The following is an 18,008-nucleotide window of genomic DNA, read 5'->3' as shown; positions in this document are numbered from 1 at the left end:
TTTCTCATTCGAACCGTGCAACACAAAAAATTATTTCAGTTGACTATTTTCTAAATTCTCCCAAAGATAGTATCTAACTAATACTATTCTAGATATCTAAAAAGAAGTTAATTCATAATATATGATGGATGCCTTAGGCTGGGCATTACAATACCCGTGGTTGAGAAAGGAATCCAAAACCTATATTCTAAGAAGAATCTAAATAAAATTAAGGCCGAAGGTAAGAAGGATGTTCGTAAAACTTAGAGATGCCTAATGGTGGAAAATACCACCTCACAAGGTAATGAATTAACTGCTCAAAGTTCAGGCAGAGGCTTAATCCTATTAAGTGTGAAATGGGATTAGATCATGTCCAGTTCTTTCCCATTTAACCTGTAATTCTATACTTTAAAAAGTAAACTTTGTTAAAATTGGAAATGGAGAATTGGGAGATGAGAAAGAGGAAGTGTGATACTTAGGATGACCATATTTACTGTGCAAACCAGGACACTTGAGAGCAGAAGAGGGGGCGTCAGTTATGCTGAGGCATAAAGAGGGGCTGTCCCAGACAGTATAACCCTAGCATATGGTAACAGCATGAAATACACCCTTGAAGCATACTCCTTAGCTTCAGGGAAAGGAGACTGAGATTTGTGAACAAAAGAACAAAAGTCTGGTTTGAAAGCGCACGAGAGGAAGGGAGGATCCAGTAGGAGTGACTTCATTTCTGTGTGTTCTGGCATGGGGTCATCAGGAGTAGGGCTTTGATTGAATAATAGTGTATGTGCCAGAAAAAAAGAAAATGGTGTGAAGAAAGAAAATGATTATGTTTTGTTTGACAAGAGGAGAACCTTGTTCACATAAATGCTCCATCATTTTAAATCTCAGTCAATGGATGTCTAAATTCTTGTTCTTAACGTCTGCAGTAGTGTCCAAGTTACAACGTGTTCCTAGAGTCACAAAACTGTATCGTGGAAGCAAGAACCAACATAAACCTCTTTCAATGAAATTTTCTGAAGCAGGGACAACTAAGTTTCCCCAAGAGCTGTTCATGTTGTTAAAAATCTATATGTTAGTGTACAAAATTAATTTTTATTCAGTATCAGTGGTTAAGTATAGCATATTATCATTCTTAAAAATAGATGAACTTTCTAAGAATAATACAAAAAATAGTCCAAAAAAATTAACACTTCTGTAAGTTTTTAAAAAGCATTCTAACTTCCTCTTTGTTTTTATTGCCCCTTATTTGTTATATCATACTAAGCAACTGACTAGCATGTGTTGAAATGGAGTCTTATTAGAATATTTACTTCCTCTACTCATCAGCACTAAAACTCTTAAAAAGAATGCCCATTTGGGGTATAAAAAAAAGGAGTCCAACAAGATTGTTTCCCTCAGTAGCCAGATTTGGTGATCAGCTTAACTCTAAGGGCATCCAAAGGAAGAAAGGAAGAAAAGGAGGGAGGAAAGGGAAGAGTAAGTGAACTTCTGATGGTCAGAGGTTCAACTGTCTTGCGAGCAAAATTAATTGTGTGTCTTTCATTCTTTCAGTGAATCTATTCAGATCTCACTCAAGTGCAGCTTTTGTCTTCCCAATTTCGGTGGAAAGTACTCTCATTTTGCTAACCAACCAGATGTTTGTTTGAATACCTGACTTCGTACCACTTATTTCCTGTCCTTATTGCTTATATCCATTCAATTGTGAAGTCCTGCCCATTTTATCTTCACAGTGTATTTGTTGTTTCTACAATCAGTTTCATCACCTGGACTGTATTTCCTGGAAATTTAGCCTATTTTCTTTGCCTCTACTTCATCCTAAAGGTATATAGCCCCCAGACTAATGAGCCTACAGCATATCTCTGATCACATAGTTACAACTCCAGTGTTTCCCATAGTATATTCCAAGGGACCTCCGCTAGAAATACAAGGTACTCCATTAAAAAAAGACAAGAGGTCAATAAATTTGACAAGTGGTGTATGTTTTATCATCCTCTTAGGGAGTCATAAAGTGTAATAACATGTTAAAAGTTCTGATGATTCCTTTAGAAAAAGAACATGCTTAACTTCATTTTAACCAGTGTTTCACAAATCTATTTGACCATAAATTTAAAATTTTTGCGTATCACTTACCTTCCTGAGGAGCCTCAGTTCTACAGCAACAATTAGAAATGCTACCGACTTAAAAAGTTCCAATTGTTCCCCACTTCAGGTATCAGAAACGGATTTTTATATAGTGTAATGGAATTTGGTAAGTTTCCAAAATGTCAGTAGGCAAATTGTTGGGTTTCCTCCCTCCTGGTTTGACAAGGTTCAACCCGCCCTTTATTCCACATCATGACTGGTGCCTGTCAGTGTCTTTGGCAAGTGGGTGGGAGGAGGGAGGCAAGCATTCACCTGCAGATTCCCTAGCCGCTGAGGATCAAGACTGGCATTTTTACTAATGAAAGGCGTTAGGAACAGCCTCTGATGAAAACAGGTAGATGTAATTATTTCCTAAGGATGCTAATTACATAGTGTTAAAAAAAAAAAGTAATGGTTTATTTGCCTATTTCACTGGAATATCTGAAAGCAGCCCTACTTCCAAATACACTTCTTCTAAATCAGAGGAGAAAAATAATTGCCATCAGCTTCCCAAAGACCTGAGAGTAACTGAAGCAATGTGACGCTAAAAGATTACATACTCCATAAGCAGACTTTTAAGACTTTTCATAATCTGACCAACCTGTATTGCCAGCCTTTCTTCTTCATAATCACGCTAGGTGGTTGCTGCTCTTTCCTGTCTCTGCATCTATTCCTAATCCTAGTCCTTTTAACTAAAATGCTTGTCCTGCTCATTTTCTGCCAGTTAAATTTTCATCCTATCCAGATTGGTCAAGGTTCTTTTGTGCTGCAAAGGACACACCCATTTTAACCAGGTTAAGCAAAAAGTGGACTGTCTTGACTCACAGCTGGGAAAGTGTGGTGAATATCTGATGTCCCATCTACCTAGCAATTATTTATCCTTCATCTGTAATAGCACTTTGGTTTTTCTTTTCCTTGGAGCCTCCTCCCTCATCCTCTGTTCATGTCTTTGGAATGAGGCTTAAAACCTTTGGGGTGAGGCTCCAGAGATAGAGGTATGCCCCGCATCTTATCTCCCCAACTATATTGAAGCTCCCTGAGGGCAGACAACATGTCTAAATTTATCTTTATGTTTATTTGTACCTAATAAGTGCCCAAAGATTAGATACTCAATGAATGCCCGTCAAATGAATGAATGAACTTCACCGAGGCTCGCTCTCCTTGGAATCAAAATCCAAAAATGGAATATTCCAGGATGGCAAGGACAGGAATTGTAGTCTCTTTGGTCTAAAATTATCTGGTTGCCTGGGCAGATAAGACTAAATGGTCAGACAAAATACATTTGTTTACTGGTTTACTTCAATTTGAAATCAGTCTGCCTCGAGGAACATAACCTAAAGATAGATCCTAATTTAAGATGTGGACAAATATTTATGCACGTAAATATTTAACACATTTAAAATTTTTCCTACTTAGAAAAATATGGAAACAATCTGTATGTCTAATATAGATGATAGGTAAAGAAAAACAAATTGGTGCTTACTATATGCCAAGTTGCTGCTAACCACTTTCATAAGGATTATTTTATTTAATCCTTGCAATCATTCTATTACAGGAGTTGGCAAACTTCTACTGTAAAGAGCCAGGTCGTAAATATTTTAGGCTGTGTAGTCCAAGAGGCACAATCAAAGCTGTTATGTAGGTACTCATATAACAGAGAAAACAAATTTCCATGAAACTTGTATTGATGAATTTCAAAACATAATAATTGATGCAATTTTTTTGTAGTGCCTACACTATTAATGAGCATATGGAATTCTCTTTTGGGGGGATAACACTTCGCTTAACTGGTGTTCAAAGTTAGTGCTCCCTATCATCAAAATCAGCAAATGCTCATCTGTTAATGCTGACTTTTAATGAGATTTTATCTTTGAAAATGTCTTTGAAATTTTCTTTTCACAGATACTGCCAAATACCGATATCAGTCCATGAGCATATGGTTTTAATTGAGCATATTCATGGCTTGGAAGGCATTTATACAATTCTGTTAAATTCTTCTCTTGATATTTGCCTTTTAGCATGTCATTACATTGCAGATTAATTGAAGTTTAGGTGGAAGCTCCTCAATTGCACATTTAAACACATTTTGAAATATGGAAATTTTCTTTGCACTTACCTCCAGGTCCAAAAGACACTATTGGAACTGTAGTTCGAACTCAGAAAATATATCCACTGCAAATTTGTGCAGGTATGGAGATCTTGCTTCTTCATTTGTTAATAGCACAGGAAAGTATATAAAGCGGCTTGAGATTACTTGTGATTAAACAATATTAGTTGTTGAAATGACTTTACCACAGTGTGAGCTGGTGTGTAAGTGACGTTTTGCCTTATAGCGGTAGGTTTTAATTCAATGAGGAACATTATCAAGCCTGCAGCAAAAACTAATTTCCAGAGCCATTCCCAGTTCGAGAGCAGTTATTTCAACCACTTAAAAATGTACGTACTGTTCTTAGTTGGAGGGCTGTACAAAAATTGGCAAAGGGCTAGATTTGATCTTCACACCTTAGTTTGCAGAGAATTTTAGTAACAGAACAAAAGAATAAAACCATTTAGTGGTGGAGTGGGGATTCAGATTTGATCAGGCAGCCTGGCCTCGGAGCCAGTACACTTGGTGGCTGTGCTGTACTACATATCATAGCATAGCTGGCAGCCAGTGGTCTAATCCAGAGAGGAGTTTTCTTTGGCTAATAGGTTTTTCTCCCTTAAAAAAAAAGCATTATACCATATTTAATATGTACAAAACAGATAAGTAAAATGAAGCAATTCCTGTGTACTTACTACCCAACTTAAAATATTGCCCCACTCTTAAAATTTCTTCTGTTTACCTCACTTTGATAACTTTGTGCTCACATTACTTCCTCTCTCCTGATGTAATCGCTGCCCTGAATTTGGTGTTTTGTATTCCCTGCTTTATTTTTTAATTTAATTTTATTTTTTAAAGATTGGCACCTGAGCTAACAACTGTTGCCAATCTTTTTTTTTTCTGCTTTTTCTCCCCAAATCCCCCCAGTTCATAGTTATATATTTTAGTTGTGAATCCTTCTAGTTGTGGCATGTGTGTCGCCGCCTCAGCTTGATCTGACGAGCGGTGCCATGTCCACACCCGGGATCCGGACCAGCAAAACCCTGGGCCTTCGAGGCGGAGTGCGCGAACTTAACCACTCCGCCACGGGGCCAGCCCCCCTGCTTTATTTTTTAAAACTCCTTTCATTACAGGTGTATCCTAGTGTATCTCTAAGTGTGATATGAAATTGTTTTACCTTTTTAAAACAATATAAACAGTATTGTACTGCACATTTTATTCTGTGGCTTGCTTCTTTTCTCCACTTGATTTTGCCAGCACATATTTAAAAATAAAACTAAATTTCAGTGCCTTTTCTTGGGATATACATTTTCAGTTGCCACCACCCCCTATGTCTTATACCCATCCATTTCATGTATTTTACTTACCTCCCTGGGTCCTGAATCCATCCACACTTGCAACCCCTGATTTAAGATGGCATTCCATTTAGCTATTCAAATATGAAGTTTTAGTAAAATGGGAATTTATCTGTGTTAAAATGACATTTATGTTATATATGATGAAAACTGGATATAAAATTGTATATATTATATGTTTCAACCTATATGAACAAAATATGTATAGAGAAGACTAGAGGTAATTTTGCCAAAGTGTTACTTTTGGATGATGGTATTTTGTGTGATACATGCTGATTATATTTTTCCAAACTTACAAAATAGTTGATTTTTATCAGAAAATGTTTTTAAAATATTTAAATCATCTGTAAAATATTTTAGTAAGGCCATTATTGTTTCTGTTTATTCTTTAATCATATTAACTTCAATTAGGTTATGTTGATATTTTTAACTACTTAACATAAATCAATCAATTCTTCTATTGTTCTCCAAATAGATCCTTTCAAAAGGATCATGGATGATATGTGGGGTTGACAGCCAAATACAAGCTAGAGTCTAGACTAAAGAACAAATGTATTAGCTTTGCTGAATCATTTGTCTTAAACCCTATCAAACAAAGATTGCATTAACAGAACGCAGAGCCTATATGGTATTTCTTAAAAAGCAGTCTAATAGGCAAGAATTTGCCAGGTTTTCTCCTGCTGAAGGAAGAGTATGCCCCAATATGAGAACTCCAACAGCTAATCTGTAGAGGTGGATACGAGGCAGAGGCCGATAAAACCCACAAGTGAGAGCCATCAGCTTTTCTTGCTCTGGTTCCCAGCTGTCCAAGCAAACATCTGTCTAGCATGTCTTAGGGGAGAGTGTACTCACGAGGTCACCTGAGTCTTCCCAGTCCCATGGTTATTGGCATTCTGCTTAATGTACCAGCTCCTTGTGAGTGTAGTTAGCATGAAACAGTCCCAGAGAATCTGATTGCATTTAGAAGCCCTTACAGAGAGTTCCTGACATATGAAGCCTGAAGCTTAGATCCTGGAACATGATGTCCATATCAATGTACTGCTGTTCTGGGAAGTCTTATCCAGACAGTCCCCTGGTTCAGCATCTCTTAGATCACATTCCCTTCACATCTTCTGTGCTTCACAAGTGCAATGATAATACCTCAATTCCATTTCAGTTCTTCAACTTATTAACAAGCCTATATGGCCAAAGTGAAGACTTGGCAATCTCAGATGCCAATTTAACTATTCTCCAATAAAATCCTTCCTGTCTGTTAACTGGGTAAATGAACACAATGAGGCATTTTTCACCTGGGTTGTCTAGTTATATCTGGCTTCTGACAGTATTTCACATATAAATTATTATTCATAGCCTACTTTATTTCAGGCAAAGCGAAAGACGTTGCCACCCCACAGAGAATTTCAAGATTGTTGTGGGGGAATTCTACAAAACTTGCCAAATTAGTACATGCTAGCAATTTTTTAAATAATCCATTATGTTGATGTGGGAAGACTGTGGATATAAATTCTTTAATTATCTCTCCCTTTGGCTTAATTTTAGCTTTGTGGTGTGAGAGTAGATCTGCATTTGCACTGCTGCCATAATATTTGATGGCAGTTCCACTTGGCTCCTTTCTCGGCCTGAGTTCAGGGCAATATGGCAGTTCTGTGATGTGGACACAGTTTCTATGCTAAAGCCATCCATTTTAATAAAGTAAAGGTCTGGCCCATTGAGCCTAGTTGAATACAGCTGTTGCATTGATCTCTTCTGAAGCTACAGCCGTTGAGTTCATTTCCTTAATCACATTTTCCATACGGGTAAAAGCATGAAGCTGCTTGGTATCTTCCAGAGTGCATGCATTCTAATTTCAGAATCTAATCAAACGGAACTGGCTTCCTGACAGAGTAAACCGAGCAAAATACTGTATCCAGACCAGCTGCCAAGCTAGCAGCCTGAATTTATTTTTCCTTGCTTTGCTAAATGCATCTTGAATTTTTGAAAACACAGTCCAGGTTCTGGAAATTTAGCATTTTTGAACCAAGACCAGTCACCTCTAATATTCTTCTGTAAACACATCCATTAAATTTCAAAAGTCAGGTAGCTGAGTTAATCCTTTCTTACATGTCTATGGCCAAAAATAAAACATAGTCCTCTTTTCTATTGAACACAGGGATTGTGTACATTAGACCCTTGTCATTTGGGCTAATCTAATGGTAAAGAGCACCTGTAAATATCCATGCATGTCTGTCCTGATTACGACCTCTGTACTTCTTATTTGATCCTTATAATCTAACTCATATCTGAAATCTTTCCAGGTGTTTTCTATGCCACTTTTTATATATCATTTCATATATAAATATCAAAGCTTTATTTGTAATATAGACTCAATGTAGCAACCAGGACGCATTCAGAGAAATGAAACGGTTAGCTGGGTAGACAACCTATTTCTCAAACCGCTTGGCTTGTGAAAGAGGGCTTAAGGAGGTGCAGAATGTATTACCAATTCCTTTCTTGTTGCTAATTCTAATTTTTTCACCTGCAAAACAGACTCTTTTGTTGCACATGTCTTTTATCAACCGCAAATATTTTGTTTATATTTATGCTTCGGTTTTGTTTATCTTTTACCACTATACCAAGGATGGCCTTTGGAGGAGGTGCGTATATGGGCTGAGAACTTTATCATTCACTCAGGAGATACTTAGAAGTGCACATAACCTCAAATCAAGTGGATACCACCTTCCACAAGTAGCTTACTTACACCCTGACTTCCTGAAGGCCCTGCAATTCTCCCTTCCCCCACTCCAGCTCACATCTCCAGCCCGTTTTCTAGGCTAGCCCCTAGTCATGTATCAACATTTAGCTCAGCTATCACTTCTTCCCAGAAGCCTTTTTTGCTCTCTTCTCTTCTGTTTCTTCACACTCTTTCTTGCTTTCAAATAGCATCCATATGCCAAGGACTCCCAAATGTAAATCTCTAGTCCAGCTCTCTTCTGAGCTTCAGACATTTATGAATAACTGTTTACTCAATATCACCACTTACATGGCAACTTAAGCTAAACATGCCCAAACCAAACTCATCACCCCTCCTTCAAAACACCCGAACATGGCACTAATGTTGAATTAGTTGTCTGTCGCTGTGAAACAAATTACCACAAAATCTAGTGGCTGAAAACTACAATAAACATTTGTTATCTCATGGTTTCTGTGAGTCAGGAATTTGGGATTCACTTAGCTGGGTGATTCTGGCTCAAGGTCTCTCATGAGTTTGCAGTCAAGATGTTGGCCAGGGCTGCAGTCATCTGAGGGCTTGAATGAGCATAAAAGATTCCCTTCCAAGATGGCTTACTCACATGGCTGGCAAGTTGGTGCTGTCTGTTAGTAGGAGACCCCAGTTCCTCCCCACGTGGACCTCTCCATAGGGCTCCACGCAGCTGCTTGAGTGTTCTCACAACATAGTGGCTGGCTTCCTCCAGAGCAGGTGACCCAAAAGAGAGCCAAGAGGAAGCTATAATATCCTTCATGACCCAGCCTCATAAGGCAAATGCCATCACTTTCTCAGTATTGTGTCAGTCACACAGGCTGGCCATGATTCAGTGTGGAAGGGTAATACACAAGGATGTCAATACCAGCAGACAAGGATTATTAGGACCATCTTGGAAGCTGGTTTCCACCACTGTCTTTCCAGTTGCTCATAACAAAAACCAGAGAGTCATCTTTGACACCTTCTCTCTCAGCCACCTCCAGTCAGTACCAAGTCTAGTCTGCCTCATCTATACTTTGGCTCTATCTGCTGTTATCACTCTGTCGTTTTCATCTGATGAGATCACACTAAGACTATGCCATCTCACTGCATAAGAGCTAAGAGCTGAAGGGGAGTGTGCAATCTCTTCTCTAATCCTGCTTGATATTTTACAGCAGAAGCAGTCCTGGACGATCCCTCAAGAAACCGCCCTCTTGTCTAAGCACTACTACCCCCTCCAAATTCCTTATCTATAGGATGTTGGAAAATGAGGGAAATTAATAATTGTTGAGTGCCAGGCACTTAACATGTTTTATATCTTTTAATTATTACACCAAACCTCTGAGAAAGGGTTTTTTTTAATCTCCATTTTACAGAGCAGGAAACTGAGTCATGAAGTGATTAGCCCATATTGTCACAGCTAGAGAGTAGCTAAGCTGGGATCTGGATCCAGGTGCATCCACTGCAGAGCTCATTTCAGCTTCCGCCTCCCCAGAATTCGTCCTTCCAGGCACCTGCCTACAGTGAAGGCACCTACAGCAGCCTGTCTGATTAGTGTGCTCCTTTCATAAGGAAGTTTCTGTCTTGATAGAGAATAAAGTGAAAGTAGGAGTTAGAAAAAAGCCTTCAGATCTTTCTTTCGCCTTTAAAGAAGTAAATGACATTTGCCTCAAAGAAAGGTCAAGTGATCACAGGCTGGGAGGAGAAACTGGTCTTCAGGAGAATCAAGGCCTAGGGCGGGGGGAGAACTTACAGAAAAGATCAGAAGCCGACGTAAGTGTGTCAAACAGAAAGTTGGGAGAAAAGGAAAAGATTTCTGCTTCCAAAACTGGACTGAAGCATTCAGACGGCGCCTTGTTCGGTACAAACTTGTGAGTGGGTGGGTTGCGTCTGAATCAGAAGTATGGTTGGTGTGCAGCTTTTCTGGAGAGGGCAGCAGTGGCAGAATGCCCAGATCAGAAACGAGCTTGTCTTTTACTGCACCCAGAAGTCTGTGCTCTCTTTTCCCTTCACTTTGGGGGGCTGCTGGGAGAGATTCTGTCATTTGCACTGCTTAGTGACAAACAGGAAGTCGTGATGAGGAGACAATAATACAGGAAAAATGAGACCACCAGAAAAGCACCGGAAGCAAAAATCTGTTTCTCAGGAGGTGAAATTGCAGTAAACGGAGAGGGTTTCAGAAATTGGACCCAATTAATGTTCTTGACTTGTGTCCTCCTTATCTCTGGGGACCAGGTGTGGTAAATTGGAAAGGGCAGGCCTGGACTTTACGGTGGCAGAGAAATGGGTATAACAGAATAATGGTATAAGGGTATAGTACAGTAATCCCCGTTGAGTCATTTGTAGCTGGGTGTTCTGTGAGCCCCTCCCCCGGGGGCTCAAAGCTGCCATTGTGACTCAATAGCTTAGGTAAAAATGAAAAGTGTGAGCCCCTCCCCCAGGGGGAGCTTTTTCCGTCTTAAAAAAAAAGAGATAATTCCTAGGAAATACAAAGGAACGAGTCTCTAATCACTGACAGTGGAAATGCCAAGTACCTTGGCCCACCAGAGGGCAGAAAGGACTCTCCAGGTAGAAGGTGGGCTGAGCAGCCCTGGTTGGAGGCAGGTTCCCCGGGGCAGGTGTGCGGAGCTCTGGTCTGTTCACCGACATGTTCCTGGGCTGGCTAATTCCTTCCCCAAACATCTGCTTGCTGTCAGATTAGGAGAGCTACACCTGCTTTCCCCCTCTCTCAGGGATGTTGAGAGTTATCGTGAAGGGCCGTAATGAAGGGAACTGGGAGATTCTCGAGACAGATATTGTTTAATTGCTTATGTTGGCTCTGTGAGTAAGCTCAGATGTGGAGAGCTGACAATTGCCTGGGGCATCAACCAAGGTTCTTGGAGGCAAAGGGCAGGCCGCAGGCACAGTCCGGTCAGCTGCTGAATACCCTGCAGCGTGATGGACATGACCTTCAGCCATCTTCCTATTAGGCTGGAGACCGTGCAGAAGCAGGGCGATGGGATGTGGCCCCTAGGGCTTGTGACCACCACCTCTTAAGACTCCCCAAAGAGAGGAGGGGTGTGGACAAGAAGAGAGGATTGAGATCAAACACCTGGATAGCAACGTGTCTCTTACCCTTGTTTAATTTGCTAAGTGTAGTAAGATTAGGCTGGGTAATTCAGTTTGGCAGGAGAATATTTTTAGTTTTTCGGAAGTGTTGCTTTCATTGACTGCTCATTCAATTATGTGGCAACCATAATCTATGGTTCTAGCAGTTCTGTGAAATATACCAGCCTTGGATAAGGTTAAACTTCAGGGACCCCAAAAATGCAATAGCTCAACAGATTGGCTCAGCAGGCAGCTCGCCTCCCCATAATTAACCAGGGACCTGGGTTTGTTTCTTTGTCCAATTTTGAGAGGGCATCTCATCTGGGTTGCAACCAGTGGGAAAGGAAAACCGTATGACCTCTTCTGATCTGGTCTCAAGACACCAGGCTGGGAAGGGGACACATCACTGCCATCATACTTCACTGGAGAGAACTTAGTCACATCTTCTGCACAGAAGGTGGTGAAAGGTCGCATAGCCGGTCAGCCCTGTGCCTTGCTACATTTCCGTTACTATGGAAGAAGGGAAGAATAAAGCCAGCAGTATGTGTCACACTTCCATAGGTCAGTACTAGTTCCTCTTTCTGCAGAGGAGAAAACAGATTAAGAGAGGTAAATGGGCTCATCCAAAGGCACACAGCTAGTTAAGGGATAGCATCGGAGCAATAACATGGGTAGTTTGGCTCCTCGGTTCTTTTCTTTATCCCTACCATTCTCCCAGGACAGTGGGGCAGATCATTTGAAATTAGCACTGCCCTGGAAAAGCTAGGATGTATAATTAATATCAATATATGGAGCCCACAGGGATAAGTGCTAGGCAGTGACAGTACTGTGTCCAACTCCTCTGCCTTCCTCTCTAACCCCGGGTACAAAGTCTCTGAGGTAATAACTGATAACTGCCCTGCCTGCTGGGATGCCAGCCTATGGAGAGCAGATGTGTGCAGACACAGAATCAGACAGAAATAGTGATAACACTCTCTCTTCAGCCTTCTCAGTTTATCTACCTCCACCACAAATGTTTTTCTGTGACCATTCCGGTTCCCATGGGCTTCTGTTATTCTAGAATTCCTTATGCTGTTGGTTGCTCCCTCCCCCAGTGTGATCAGTCTATGGAGAGTAAGAATTCAATGGGCGCGAGAGACCCAGATTGAAGCAATTATTTTTGTCATCTCCGCATTGGCATGCACAGCCACTGCCACCCTGGCCACCTCCCTCCCACCAGGACTTCTACAGGAAATCCCTGACTTTGTGTAATGTGAATCAGATCTCTCCAAGTATCACCAGCCTGTGGGCTCAAGCTCAGGATTCCTTAAATTCAGAACTAAATCTTCTTAGTTCTTGGTCTGAATGATTCATAAAAGCATGTCTGGTTCTTTGGAAAATCCCAGCCCCAAAGCCCTTCTGGGAGTCTCTTAGTGGGGGCAAGGGTTTCTTACATATGTTCTTGATTCAGGGCCACCCTCTCTGCCTCTGTTGCTCTGACATGCACCCACTCTGGGTCCTCTGTCCTGCCAAGGTAAAGACACTCAACCCACATTGCTCCAAGTCCTTTCTGTCTCAAGCCCCCTGATCTGCCAAGAGTTGGACCAGAGAAACACTTCCTCCATCTGTTTTACTCACTTTGGGGCATGACCACAGCAAGGTTGCTTGGGCCCCAAGGTGTTGCTGAGTCCAGTGAGATGGCTCTTTCAGTTATACACACTTCCCAGAATGTACTTATACCTGTATACGTGTTGACCCTGGGCACAGATGCTCATTCCATATGTTCTCTCACCTTACAATGAATTTTTGTGTCCTGCTCCTCTGTAGTTGGCTTCCTTAGAGTGTCCTTCCACCCCCAAGTTGTCAGACAATTCAGTGTGTATCCGATCCTGAGGCACTGACAAGATTTACGTTCCTTTTCCAGGAGGAACCTTGGGTAATAGAGCCCAGGGAAGGAGATGAAGTCACAAATCCTTACTCAGAGCTGTATCCAAATCTAACTCCAGTCCATCACATCATCCGTGCCCCCCCACCCACAGGTCTCCACTCAGAGGAATGCCTTCCTTTAATGCAATGCTGTATTAGTGTTTTAGATGCACAGCCTTTCAGTCATAGCTATTGCTTTCTTTCTGGGCTGCATCCTCAGATACATTGAAATAAAGGAGCTATTTATGCACAGACTCTATGGCTGTAGAAATTATCCAGTAGCCCAGATGTCTGTCTTTATGGAAAATTATTAAATTGTCCTGTCAATTTCCAAAAAGACCACCACAAAAAACCTTTGATGGAGGAAAGCTAAGTTTATTAGACTCACTGCCATAAAGGAGAGTACTACTTTGACAGTCTCAGTAGTATCTCAGAGAGGGAAATCGGGGAAGGATATTTTTAGTATATTAGACACAGGGCTGGGTGATTTAAGGCGGGTCTTACAAGGCAGACAACTAGTTAGGATTGAGTGGAGTTTCGACATGAAAGCTTTACATTGATGATTACACAAAGCAAGGGTTTTAGAGTATTGATAAGTAAGTTGTTAGTCTTGATAAGTGAGCTGTTTTAGTTGGTTCACAGTGCTAACTTCCAGAAACAACTCTTTTCTGGAACAAGTAGCTAAATTACTCTTGCCCAGTCCTAGTCTTATTTAGCAAAGAAACAGGAAAATAAATTTCAGTTCCAAAAATTTTGGCACGTTTGTATCACACATGTAACTATAAGTTGTCTTGTATTTTTTTTCCATTAAGTTTCTCATGATGGCACCTCCAAGTTCTTGGTAATTTTGCGGGACTTTGTTCACACCACTGTTTTGGTGCATGGTTCTTCCAACTTTTCTCCTTTACACTCTCTTGGGAGAGGGGGTCTTTGGTAAAACAGAGTCAAGAGACAAGGACGTAATTCATTAAAGTTAATCCTTGAGAAGCTATCATATTAGCAAAAGAAAAAAGGTGATTTATTTATGAATCTGAAGGAACCAAAGCCTCTTCAGCAATTCCAAGACATGCGGGATTTGACGCTGCCCCTCCAGATGGAGCTGGATCTTGGGGGGAAATTAGAGAAGTTCAACAAAATCAAGGATACTATAAGGAAGAAGAGTAAGAGAGACCAGAGAAAGAAAGATCACCTGGTTACTGATAGGCAACTGATGAGTGACTTAATGGGAAAAGTAGAAGAATATTCTGCTTCATCCTTTGGAACTACACACAATTAGCCTGTGTGCCTGCCTGTTCCTTTGCTAGATTCTGAGATCCAAGAGGGTCTTCATATCCCTATTGCCTACCAAGGTGACATCCCTTCATAATAAGGAGTTTTGAACAGACTTGATTATGAGGCCGACTTCCTCCACTTACAGAGGAAGAATCAGCATTCCTGTCAACTGCACGCAATTGGATACATTTTTTGTTTAGATGTCCAAAATTATTCAAAGGTGGCTGTACCCCATTGTATCTATCTTCGTGGTCTAAATTTGGCAGTCATATATATTAGCCTGTAATCCACCTCTCTTAGTCCTTCATCAGGTGTCTCTTCAAAATGTCTTTTGAAGTGCAGCATCATTATATCATTTTTACTAATACCAGTCTCAGGACCGATTTTCCCTCTGGCAGTTTCCGTAATTGGTGATTTGGCAACACTGGGTTTTTTCTTCCAACCTGCTTGTTTCCTTCACTTAAAGCAAATTCTGTCAAATGAATAAGTGCCTATAGCACAATTACCAAGCATAAAACGAAACCACAAATAGGCATTAGCTTACCAGGGTAGTGCCTAGTATATTAAAAAGAAAGAGACAGGCATATGAGATTGACAAGAGAATAGAGCATTTCATTTTTTCATTCTGTTTTATTGCTGCAATATCCAATTTGATGGCCTCCAGCTTTCACAGCATCAGCTTCCTGCAATGACACTAATGAAGAAATGCTGCTTTTTGTTTATTCTTTAAGCAACTGTGTTGCTCTTTAATGGGAATATGGCACTTTCCCCCCATTCATGCAGAGTTATGAGCAGTTGAGTCTCTAGGCTCCCTCTGATGTGTACAGCACTCTGTTCCCTTTAAGATTTCTCTGACTGGATGGTAAGTACACTTTTCTGTCAATAAATTCAATGTTCTAGATATTTCAAAGTGTGGGCAGAAATGAGGATCTTTTCCAGCTTGGAAAAAATTAAAAAGTCCAAGAAGGAAGAGGGATCACTTTATTTTTTATCTCATTTCTCTGCTGTGTGGGATATACTGTTTTAATTATTTCCTAATCATTTTCTTCAGTCTGTTCCCTATGAAGGCACTCACATTTATAACCATTTTGGTTAATCATTCGCACGTGACTGACTTCCAACTAGTTTCTCATTTAAGCAGAAAGTTATTCTGTCACTTTGCCAGAATGTTCACTCTGGCTTGATTTCCCATGGGGCTCATTTAGTTTCTTCTCTGCTTTCTTCTTTGGGTTCCTTCTGCTTGCCCAGAAGTGTCGAATTTGATCTTATGTCAGCTCTCAGAGACTCCAAAATAAATGAAGGCTGGGTTTAAGCTGCCAGAACAGTGAGGGCAGTGAGGCACACCTACCGTTTTCAACTCGGTTTGATCCCCTATCATGAAATGTAGCTGAGTCCTAGGCTTGGTTCAAACCAGCTGAGACATAACCCAAAGTCACTAACACAGCAGAGCGGCTTCAAGATCCAGGAACAAAGGGAATATCTTCCAGAGAGCAGGAAGCTAAGTAGGTTACCCTTTTCCCCAACTTGGGAGCATTTTATTTCCACAGGATAATGGACAGATTTTGATGTTTCCACACACAAAATTAATCTATCCCACAAATTAAATAGAAATGGATGGGTATTTCAAATGAAACTTCTCATATTACATCAAAATAGGTAAAAAGATTAAGAAATTTCCTTTCAGTTGTGGGAAGAGAAAAACTAATACAATGTTTTAATAAAAAACTCTATTTTTCAAATGTTACTGAAACTGTTGAGTATTAATGCCTAGCAAAGTCTTTCTAACATTATTATCATGATTACTATTGCTGTTATTAGCAATTCAAATTAACAAACATTTATTGAGTCACTGTTATAAAAGATGGGAAGAAAATAACAAAATTAAATGACTTAGTCCTTGAATTAAGAGGCCAGCAAGACTACGGGAGAAAGGAACATGTAAATGGCTAGCTATAGAGCAATGTGGAATGGCCTAAGTTCTAAGTAGGTAACCCAGAGGAAGGAATAGGCAATTCTGACTTGGACTATTGGTGAAAGGAGCCATTGGTAAGCTGGGCATTGAGGCATGCAAACGGTTTTGGACGGTGAAAATTTGTTGGATTTTTAGATTGAGAGGATTGCATAACTAAAGCCATATGGGCAGGAAAGTGAATCCACACATTCAGGGAGTGAGTGGTAGCCTGGTGTGCCTGGAGCAGAGGGTTGTAGAGGAGTGGATAGACAAACAAGGCTGGAGACATAGCTTAGGGTTGGCCTGAGTGCCACTCCAGTACTCTGTTTTTTAAGGGGGTACCTTGATGTGCTATAAGGAATGTAGCAGAGTGAGCAAGATTTCAACTTCCAACTCCAGCATTTGATAGCTTCGTGAACTTGGGCACCAGTTTTTGGATCCCTAAACTGAAGATAATAATAGTAGTTACCACCTAAAGTGATAAGACCAAAGATCAAACACATATGAAAGAACTTAGCCCATTTCCAAGCACTAAGTAAGCTCTCAATAAAGAGCAGCTATTATTACTAGAATTACCTTAATATGATAAACAGATGATTTTAGCAGATATTCAGAATTAATTGGAAATACAAGCAAGGTGAAGAGAAAACAAAGAATTGCTTTGGAAGTTGTTGCAATGGCCAAGATGTTGAAGGGAAAGTTGGATAGGGGATAAAGATAACACAATTTGGTGACTTATAGGATGTGAAGGGTGAAGAAGAGTATAAAATAAATCCAAGTTTTTAGCTTGAACGATTGAGAAGACCATAGACTGTAATGCTATTATTTGAAAAAGAACTTAGGAGAAGCAGCAAGTTTGGATTATTGATGAGGAAAAGGGATATTCAGTTCAGTTTCAGACATGATGAGTGTATTCGTTTCTTAGGGCTGCTGTAACAAAGTACCACAAACTAGGTACCTTAAAATAACAGAAATATATTGTCTCATAGTTCTGGAGGCTAAAAGTCTGAAATCAAATGTCAGCAGAGCCATGCTGCCTCTGACACCTGTGGGTAAGATTCCTTCCTTGCCTCTTCTAGCTTCTAGCTTTGCCAGCAATCTTGGCATACCTCTGCTTGTAGCTTCATCACTCCAATCATCGCCTTCATCATCACAAGGCTGTCTCCTCCCTGTGTGTCTATGTCTCTTCTCCTCTGATAAGGACACTAGTCTATGTATTAAGGGCCCACCCTACTCCATTATGACCTCATCTTAACTGGTCTCATTACAATGACCCTATCTCCAAATAAAGTCACACTCACAGGTAGTAGGGGCTAGGACTTCAACATATCTTTTTGGGGAACTCACTTCAACCCATAACAGTGAGTTTCAGATACCTATGGCGATCAAGGTAGAGAAGTCCAATGGGCAGTCAAGATATGCAAGTCTGGAGCTCAGGAGAGAAGTCAGAGATATAGATGTGTAGTGGAAGAATCATCACCTTGAGGTGACAGTTGAAACATGGGAGTGACTATATGAAATTGGTCAGAGAAAGAA

At 40.4% G+C, this 18,008-nt stretch overlaps 1 long non-coding RNA gene across 1 annotated transcript; it reads right to left on the bottom strand.

The window, feature by feature from the left end:
- Positions 1-11,037: 11,037 nt before the first annotated feature.
- On the bottom strand, positions 11,038-17,661 carry LOC111774104 (uncharacterized). Its single transcript, XR_002808949.2, has 3 exons — positions 17,582-17,661; positions 13,116-13,254; positions 11,038-11,925 (listed from the first exon to the last, which is right to left on the bottom strand). It is a non-coding gene; the product is annotated as an uncharacterized lncRNA (long non-coding RNA).
- Between the last annotated feature and the right edge of the window lie 347 nt (positions 17,662-18,008).

The sequence above is a fragment of the Equus caballus genome, chromosome 7, assembly GCF_041296265.1.
Source record: "Equus caballus isolate H_3958 breed thoroughbred chromosome 7, TB-T2T, whole genome shotgun sequence".
In the NCBI taxonomy this organism is placed as follows: domain Eukaryota; kingdom Metazoa; phylum Chordata; class Mammalia; order Perissodactyla; family Equidae; genus Equus; species Equus caballus.
Note: the sequence above shows the minus strand (reverse complement) of the source record. Positions and strands in the feature narration are given on the sequence as shown.